Raw genomic sequence first — 7,610 nt, 5'->3', positions numbered from 1 at the left:
AGACAAAAGAATAGTTAGTGCTTTGGGGAAAAATATATTTACAGCATGATTTTCAAAAAGACATCGTGTTAAAATCCATCACAAATAACATTATTAGAGATTAAGTGTAGGCAGAAGCATAGAGAAAATGTTGTACTTTAAAAAGTATGTACATAGATTTGGTTTGATAGGTCAGGCTTCAAAGACTTCATACAAAATGATAAGATGATAATGAACCCGAAGTGATTATTAGTCTTTGTTTTACTAATGAAAGTTAAGGTCCCAACCAGCTCCTCAACCTCCAAGCAAACCTAAAAATATCAAAAGCTACTTCATAATGTTGTTTTGGAGTTTGAAGAAAAAAATACCAAAGAAAGTATTGTTTGATTTTAAAAGTTATTAAAAGGATAACACTGTAGGAATTACATTAAGGAAATAGAGAGGCAGGCATGGTGGATAATGCTTATAATCCCAACTAATCTGGGAAGTAGAAATCAGAGGACTGCAATTTGAGGCAGCAAAGGCAAACAGTTCATGAGACCCTCACCTCAATTAATACAAGCTGGGCACTGAGGTTAATTGTCGAAGCTATGTATGAAGGGTAACTGATAAGATACATAATAACATGGATATAATTTTCAGGGTATAATTTTCCCCCCGGTCCTGGGGTTTGAAATCTGGGCTTGGACACTGACCCTGAGCTTCTTCTTGCTCAAGGCAAGTACTCTACCACTTGAGCCACAGGACCACTTCTGGCTTTTTGAGTAGTTTATTGGAGATGAAGAGTTTCATGGAGTTTCCTGCCCAGGCTGGCTTCAAACCACAATCCTCAGATCTCAGCTTCCCGAATAGCTAGGATTACAGGTGTGAGCCACCGAGTCGTGGCTGTGGGTGTAATTTTTTTAAATAATCTCAACTAGTTAATAGAGATATTTTTTTCTCCATAAACTCCAGGGTGTAGCCCAATGACTACTGTTCACTATATCTCAAAATTATTGAAAACAAAATAATGAGTAAATGAATTGATACCTTAAAACCAAGAAGGTATAACATCAAATAATGAGTAAATGAATTGATAGCTTAAAACCAATAAGGTAAAACTTATCAAATACAATTAATTTATTCAGGTACAGAACAGACTAAACCACATTTGATAGCAATTTTGATAAATACCAGCCAGATATAGTTCATTACCAGATCTATTTAAAAGCCAAGAGTCCAATTAACAGAGGTAAAATATTTAGCCAAATTAATCTTGCTCTACCCATTCAATGTGTAAAATACTAAATTCTGTTGGACATCATTTTACAAAATTGACAATTGCTCAACTATTCTATCTTGATTTGTAACTAGGAAACTAACAGATGAGAATCTATGACTTTGTAACTTGGTAAAAGAAAACAGGAGAGACATGCTTCATATATTTGGAGAGCTGTCATAGGAAAGATACATTACGGCCATTTGGTGTCTCACCCAAGGAAAGCACCCTGAAGTGACAGAGAAAGTGATTGTGTTTAGTACAAAGAAGGAATTCCTAACAGTTAGATCTGTCCAAAATGGATGAGTCTACCTTGACAGAAAGGAATATCTTATCAGTTTAAGAGTTAAAGCAAAAACTAACTAATCTGCCAGGGACTTTGCAGAGCAATTATTTCTGTGTCAGGTAAACCATTTAGTAAGAATAAATGAAAGAGCTTTCCCTTGCCTGCTATTCTGATTCTGTGATGCCTCAGGGTTAAGGACTCCATCTTCAATGCTGTCAGAAAATCTCTTCCCATGTTTTATCTTATTCCAACACAATGCCTGATCCCCAATATCTTTATTCTAGCCCAAGTTATTTTTCTCCTCTTTCTCTTCTTCCTCCCCTCCTTCTTTTCCTTTTCATCTTCTTCCTCTTCTTTTTCCTTGCAGTGCTGCAAGGATCAACATCAGGACCTTGCACATGCTAGGCAAGTGCTCTCTACCACAAAGCCATAATCCTGACTCAATGATTACTAGAGCGTGAGGCCTGCTTGGGGTAACTAGGTGATTGAGGATATACCTTTGAAGGACATATCTTGTGCCTGACACCTTCTCCTGCTCTCTTTTTCTTTTCTGGTTTTCATGCAGTGAGCAGCCTCCTTCACCATATGCTCCTAGTGCCAGGAAATTCTGCTTTGCCTCAGGTCTAAAGCAATGGAATGAGGGACTATATACAGAAAATTCTAAAACTGTGAGCCACAATTCATCTTTCTTCCTTTAAATCCTTTTTTTGTGAGTAGTTTAGCTAATGAGCATTCCAGAAAAATTAGAGAAAAGACTTCAGATTTTACTATTTTACTCTCCTTATAGACAGTCATCATACTTGAATTTTCTAATGCTTTTATGTCATTTTTTAAAATTTGACATTTGCTATTTTATCAGTGAAAACACCAGCTACATTATAGATATTAGAAAATGTTATTAGCATTCACACTTAACATGTCTGACAGCTTCACTCTTGTGTGACACTTTCACAATAGCCAAGAATTAGATACCAATTAATTGTCTATCAACTGGTGAACAGATAAAGAATATGTGATGCATATACACAATGACGTACCATATAACCATCCCGAAAAGAAAGAAATCCCAGCATTTGCAACAATATAGATGGAGATCATTATGTTTAGTGAAATAACAAGACAGAAAGACAAGTCACACATAATCTTACTCATATGTGAGTAAGATAATAATACAGAAGTTGAGAATGATTCATAATTATCAGAAGCCAGGGAAGGATGGGGAAAGATGGGGGATAAGCTTGTCAGGATCACATCTGTAATTCTAGTAAGGAGTAGGAAGAGCTACTGTGCTATTGCATAGTATAAGAGTATCTAGAAATAATGTTACATATTTTCACCATGAATAAATAATAAATGATAGAAAAAGTAGAGACAATTAACATGATTAAATGGTATAAAATATATACACATATTCAGACATCATATAGTAAATATTATTGTGTATAATTCTTTAAGATCTTATTATTTGTTTTATTTTGTTGTCAATACTGGACTTGAACTCAGGGTCTTGCACTCATGTTCATTTTGCTTGCTCAATTGGCACTCTCCCATGCCTCCAGTCCGGCATTTTTCTGAATGATTGGCAATAGAGTCTCTTGGATTTTTCCGCACAGACTGGCTTCAAACTGCAGTCCTCCAGTTCTCAGTCTCCTTAGTAGCTAGAATTACTAGTATGAACCACCAGTGCAAGGCTGAGGTCTTTATTTTTTTAATTTTATTTTAAAGGTGATGTACAGAAGAGTTACAGTTAAATAAGTCAGGTAATGAGAGTATTTCCTTTTGAACAGTCACCTAGTCCCTCATTTTCTCTCAGCTTTTTCCCTTCCTGTCTCTCCTCTCTCCAAGTTTTCTAGTTTATTTCTAACATAGTGTCTAGTCAGTATCACTGCTGAATTGGTTCACCCTTTGTCGCACAATTTCTCTGTTTCCCTTCAGATAGACTTACATACAAGACAAAGGGTAGAGAAATCAAATGCAGCTACAAAAGGGAATAAACCAAATAAAAAAGGAATGGGAAAAAAAAAGAATGGCAAATAGTACAATAAAAAATGACTTGCTCCCATTTCTTGGAGTTCATTTTGATAAGCATCATTTTATATGGTCATATGCACCGAGTTATTTGGGTTCTTATGGTCCTCTCCTAAGAATATCCTCGTTTGGTCTCACTGTGTGAATGTTTAGAATACTGTTTGATTAATCACGTCAACGTGTAATTATTTGTCTTTTACTATCTATTGGGTTTATTTGTAGATTTATAGGCACATTCTAATTATTACAAATGAGGAAAACATAGGTCTGGTTTACTTCACTCAGTATAGTTTTTTTCCCAAATATTTCCATTTCCTTACGAAAGGGGCAACATTATTTTTTCTGACAAAAGCATAGAATACTGTTGTGTACATATTCCACATTTCCTTGATCCATTAGTCCATTGAAGGGCACCTGGGTTATCTTAGCTATGGTAAACAATGCTGCAATGAACATGGTTTTATTTTTTATTTTTGTGTCAACTAGAAACAAATTTTAAAGTCAGTTTTATAGTGTGTCACAAATAATGGATTTCATGTACCTAAAGACCCAATCAGTTATTTGCATTGTATCTCCACAACTTAGGTTTCAAGACACGGTCACAGCTATAAACAAATTTCTATACCTAATGAATTTCCCACTCCCAACATTTACACAATGTTCATTCTTCAGAGGAATTTTCCAACTTCTATAAAATGATGGCTTGGATTTTGTACTATTCTTCTCATGCACTAGATTGCTCACAGTTCCACTATATTATAAATTGGCCAACATTAAAATATCACCTACTCAAAAGCTGTTTCCCTAGTCAAAACAACTATACATATAACAGGTATCAATGTTTGCATCTGTTTACATCTGTAAACCTAAGTATTTTGAAGAATAGGAGTGTTATGGTTCAATCAGACTGGAAAGAGTAGTTCATGAGATTCCTCAAGTCACAGCTGTGTGCAGTGGAACATGCCTACTACATTGGATGCTGGGATTGGAAGAATCCTGCTCAAGCAGACCTTGAGATCCCTATTTATGGACAAAAACAGGATATGGTAGCATATGTCTATAATCATGGAAACTGTGGAAACCCTAAAATATGTGGATGGTGGTCCATCCATATACTCATAGTAGAGTGTCTAACTAGCAAGCATGAGGTCCTGAGTTCAAATTCTGGTACTGCTAACAACAACCACCAAAAGAAAAAGCACTGAATATGCAATTGGAATACATGACTATCAGGTGGAGATTAAATCACAGGAGTTCAAAGTCTAATTAAACATGTATCCGATCAAAGATCTAAATCAAAGTTCTACAATAAAATTTTCTGAGATGAAATTGTTTGTGTATACTGTCCCTACACAAGAGACACAAGCCATAAATATGACTATTAAAATGTAGCTAGTATAGAGCTGGGTGCTGATGGCTCACACCTGTAATCTTAGCTACTAAGGGGGCTAATCTCTGAGGATCATGGTTCAAAGCTAGCCTGGGCAGAAAAGCCAATGAAATTCCTATCTCCAATTAGTTACAAAAAAAAAAAAAAGCCAGAAGTGATGCTATAGCTCAAAAGTAGAATGTTAGCCTTCAGCACAGAGGCTCAGAGACAGCTCCCAGACACTGAGTTCAAACCCCAGAAGGAGTAGTAACAACAGCAAAAATAAAATAAAATATAGCTAGTATAACTGAAGCAATGCATTTTCAATTTCGTTTAATCATTAAAAAAATTAAAATTCCCATGTATCTTGAGATTACTATATTGGACAAAAGAAGTGGAGCCTCAAGAGAATATAATCCTATTAGGCCAATGTTAGTCTGTTTTGAGGAATATGTAATTTTAATAACATTAAATAGTATTCTTATTCTGCAGTATAATGCTGCACCAAGACATTTAGACTGACTTATATCAATACTTACAGAATCCTGGTACTCTGCACTACTTGTTATGCTAAATAGTAAGGAGCTCAACTATTGAGAGATGCTATAAATAAATTACAGTATCAATTTTATACTAGTAGGGATATTTAAATAAAGTACAGGCTGGGAGAAATGGCTCATGCCTGTAATCCTAGCTACTCAGGAAGCTGAGATCTGAGGATTATAATTTGAAGCCAGTCTGGACAGGAAAGTCTATAAGACAATTATATCAAATTATTTACCAAAAAGCCAAAAGTGGAGCTGTAGTTTGTGGTAGAGGGCCAGCCTTGAGTGGAATATGTAAATTCATAGCTCACTACCATCAAACACCCCCCTCGCCCCCCCCCTTGGCCCCCACACACACGAATTGTGGGGACTCTACAAGGACAAGGTGGTTGGGAACTACAAGGGAACTACAAGGCTTCAGGGGAGAATTTTATTTAAGCAGGAACATGGTGGAAGAACAGGTTATAAAAGAGGAAAAGAGAGTAAGAAAGTGACAGGCATTCTAGAAAAGCCACACAGGCCTTTTGTTTTTTTTTTGTCCTTCCTGGGGCCTGATCTCTGGTCCTGGGTGCAGGCCTCAAGCTCTTCAGCTCAAGGCTAGCACTCTACCACTTGAGCCACAGTGCCACTTCGGTGTTTTTCTGCTGTGATGGTGCTGAGAAATCGAACCCAGGGCCTCATGCATGCAAGGCAAGCACTCTTCCATTGAGCCACAAAGGTCTTTTGAAAAGGCTAGGTCTGTTACTCACAAACTCTTGCACATGTGTGTGTAGTGGGAGCAGAATGTAGGATTCATGTTAAGCAAGAGGCTTTGGTGCAAAGTAGTCACACAGTGCATGGGAAGTACTTTTTTTTAATCTATTTCATTTACTTATGATTTGTTATGGTGAGACCATGTCTGTGTTATCCAACTGTACTCTATGACATCTACTAGAGAATCAATATTTGTTTTGTGAATAAATATTTCTGCTTTATCTGATGTTTGATGCCCTTTAGAACCACATTGTCTGCCATGTTCTAAGTTATTGCATTGAATTCGAGTGCCAGGCAATATCCTTTTTAGATATAACACTCGGTGATAGGTTTTATTAGGAACTGTGATAGACAAAATAATTTGTGGCACTGGATGTGAGTTATCCAGAATAATATACATAGATGGGAAAGGAATGAAAATAACTTTTACACTTTGCCAACACTATTGGGCTTCTGACTAAAAGGAAAAATAGATTGTTCAAAAAAGCGGAGAATGAGTTTAAAGATAGAATGTTATAAGAAAGACACTCGAGAGTGAAAATTTATTTTTAGCCTGGCACATGGCTCACACTTGTAGTCCTAGCTACTCAGGAGGCTGAGATGTGAGGATCACAGTTTGAAACCAGCTCAGGTAGAGCCCTAGGGTGGAGTATGAAAGCTAGGGGACACTTCAACCCTTGGAGCAGGCACAAAGAAAAAAACAAACAACAACAACAACAAAAAGCTACTCTTCACCAATCTCACCATAGAGAATCAACACATATGTCCTGGTTGCTCCTCCACTCCCTTCTAGCCAAGCACACGTCCTGTCTGATGGAGCTAATCTCCATAAGAAAGGCTCACAGCACTTATGATCTCCAAGGGTACTGGTTTTGTGCAATGATCCCCATCAGTAGCGTGCCCCAGGCATCTCAAAAGGTACCTGGCTCTGGGTCTAAGTTTCCCTACAAGTAGTGGACGCCTTAAAGTTAGTAAAAGGATGCTCTCTGCCGGCACAATACCCTCCCCCCTCCAACCCACTCCCGCGCTCTCCAAAAAGGACAAAGGGGCATCAATTTAATTATCACTTGAGAGGAACAGGAACAATACAAAGGTATGAAATACTTCATTAACTCGATTTCCCCCCGTGTATCATTGCCATCCACACCACCAGAGGCCCTAAGGTCGACCCAGTTGGGTGACAGGCGCACGCGCGTACACACACACACGCACGCACACACACACACTCACGCGCACGCGCACACACGCATACACACTCACGCAGGCTCGCCCAGTTGGAGGGCGGGCCTGGGGCTCCTCCGGCCCCGCCCCTGCGGGAGGGGGCGCGCGCGTTTGGTCCCAGCTTCTGGGGCGTGGTCTTTTGTCCCTCTGCGCGTTCCGTCGCCCTCTCGC

The sequence above is a fragment of the Dipodomys merriami genome, unplaced genomic scaffold (genome assembly GCF_024711535.1).
Source record: "Dipodomys merriami isolate MVZ:Mamm:240054 unplaced genomic scaffold, mDipMer1.0.p SCAF_8, whole genome shotgun sequence".
Classification (NCBI taxonomy): domain Eukaryota; kingdom Metazoa; phylum Chordata; class Mammalia; order Rodentia; family Heteromyidae; genus Dipodomys; species Dipodomys merriami.
The sequence above is the reverse complement of the archived record's forward strand: the minus strand, read 5'-3'. Positions refer to the sequence as shown.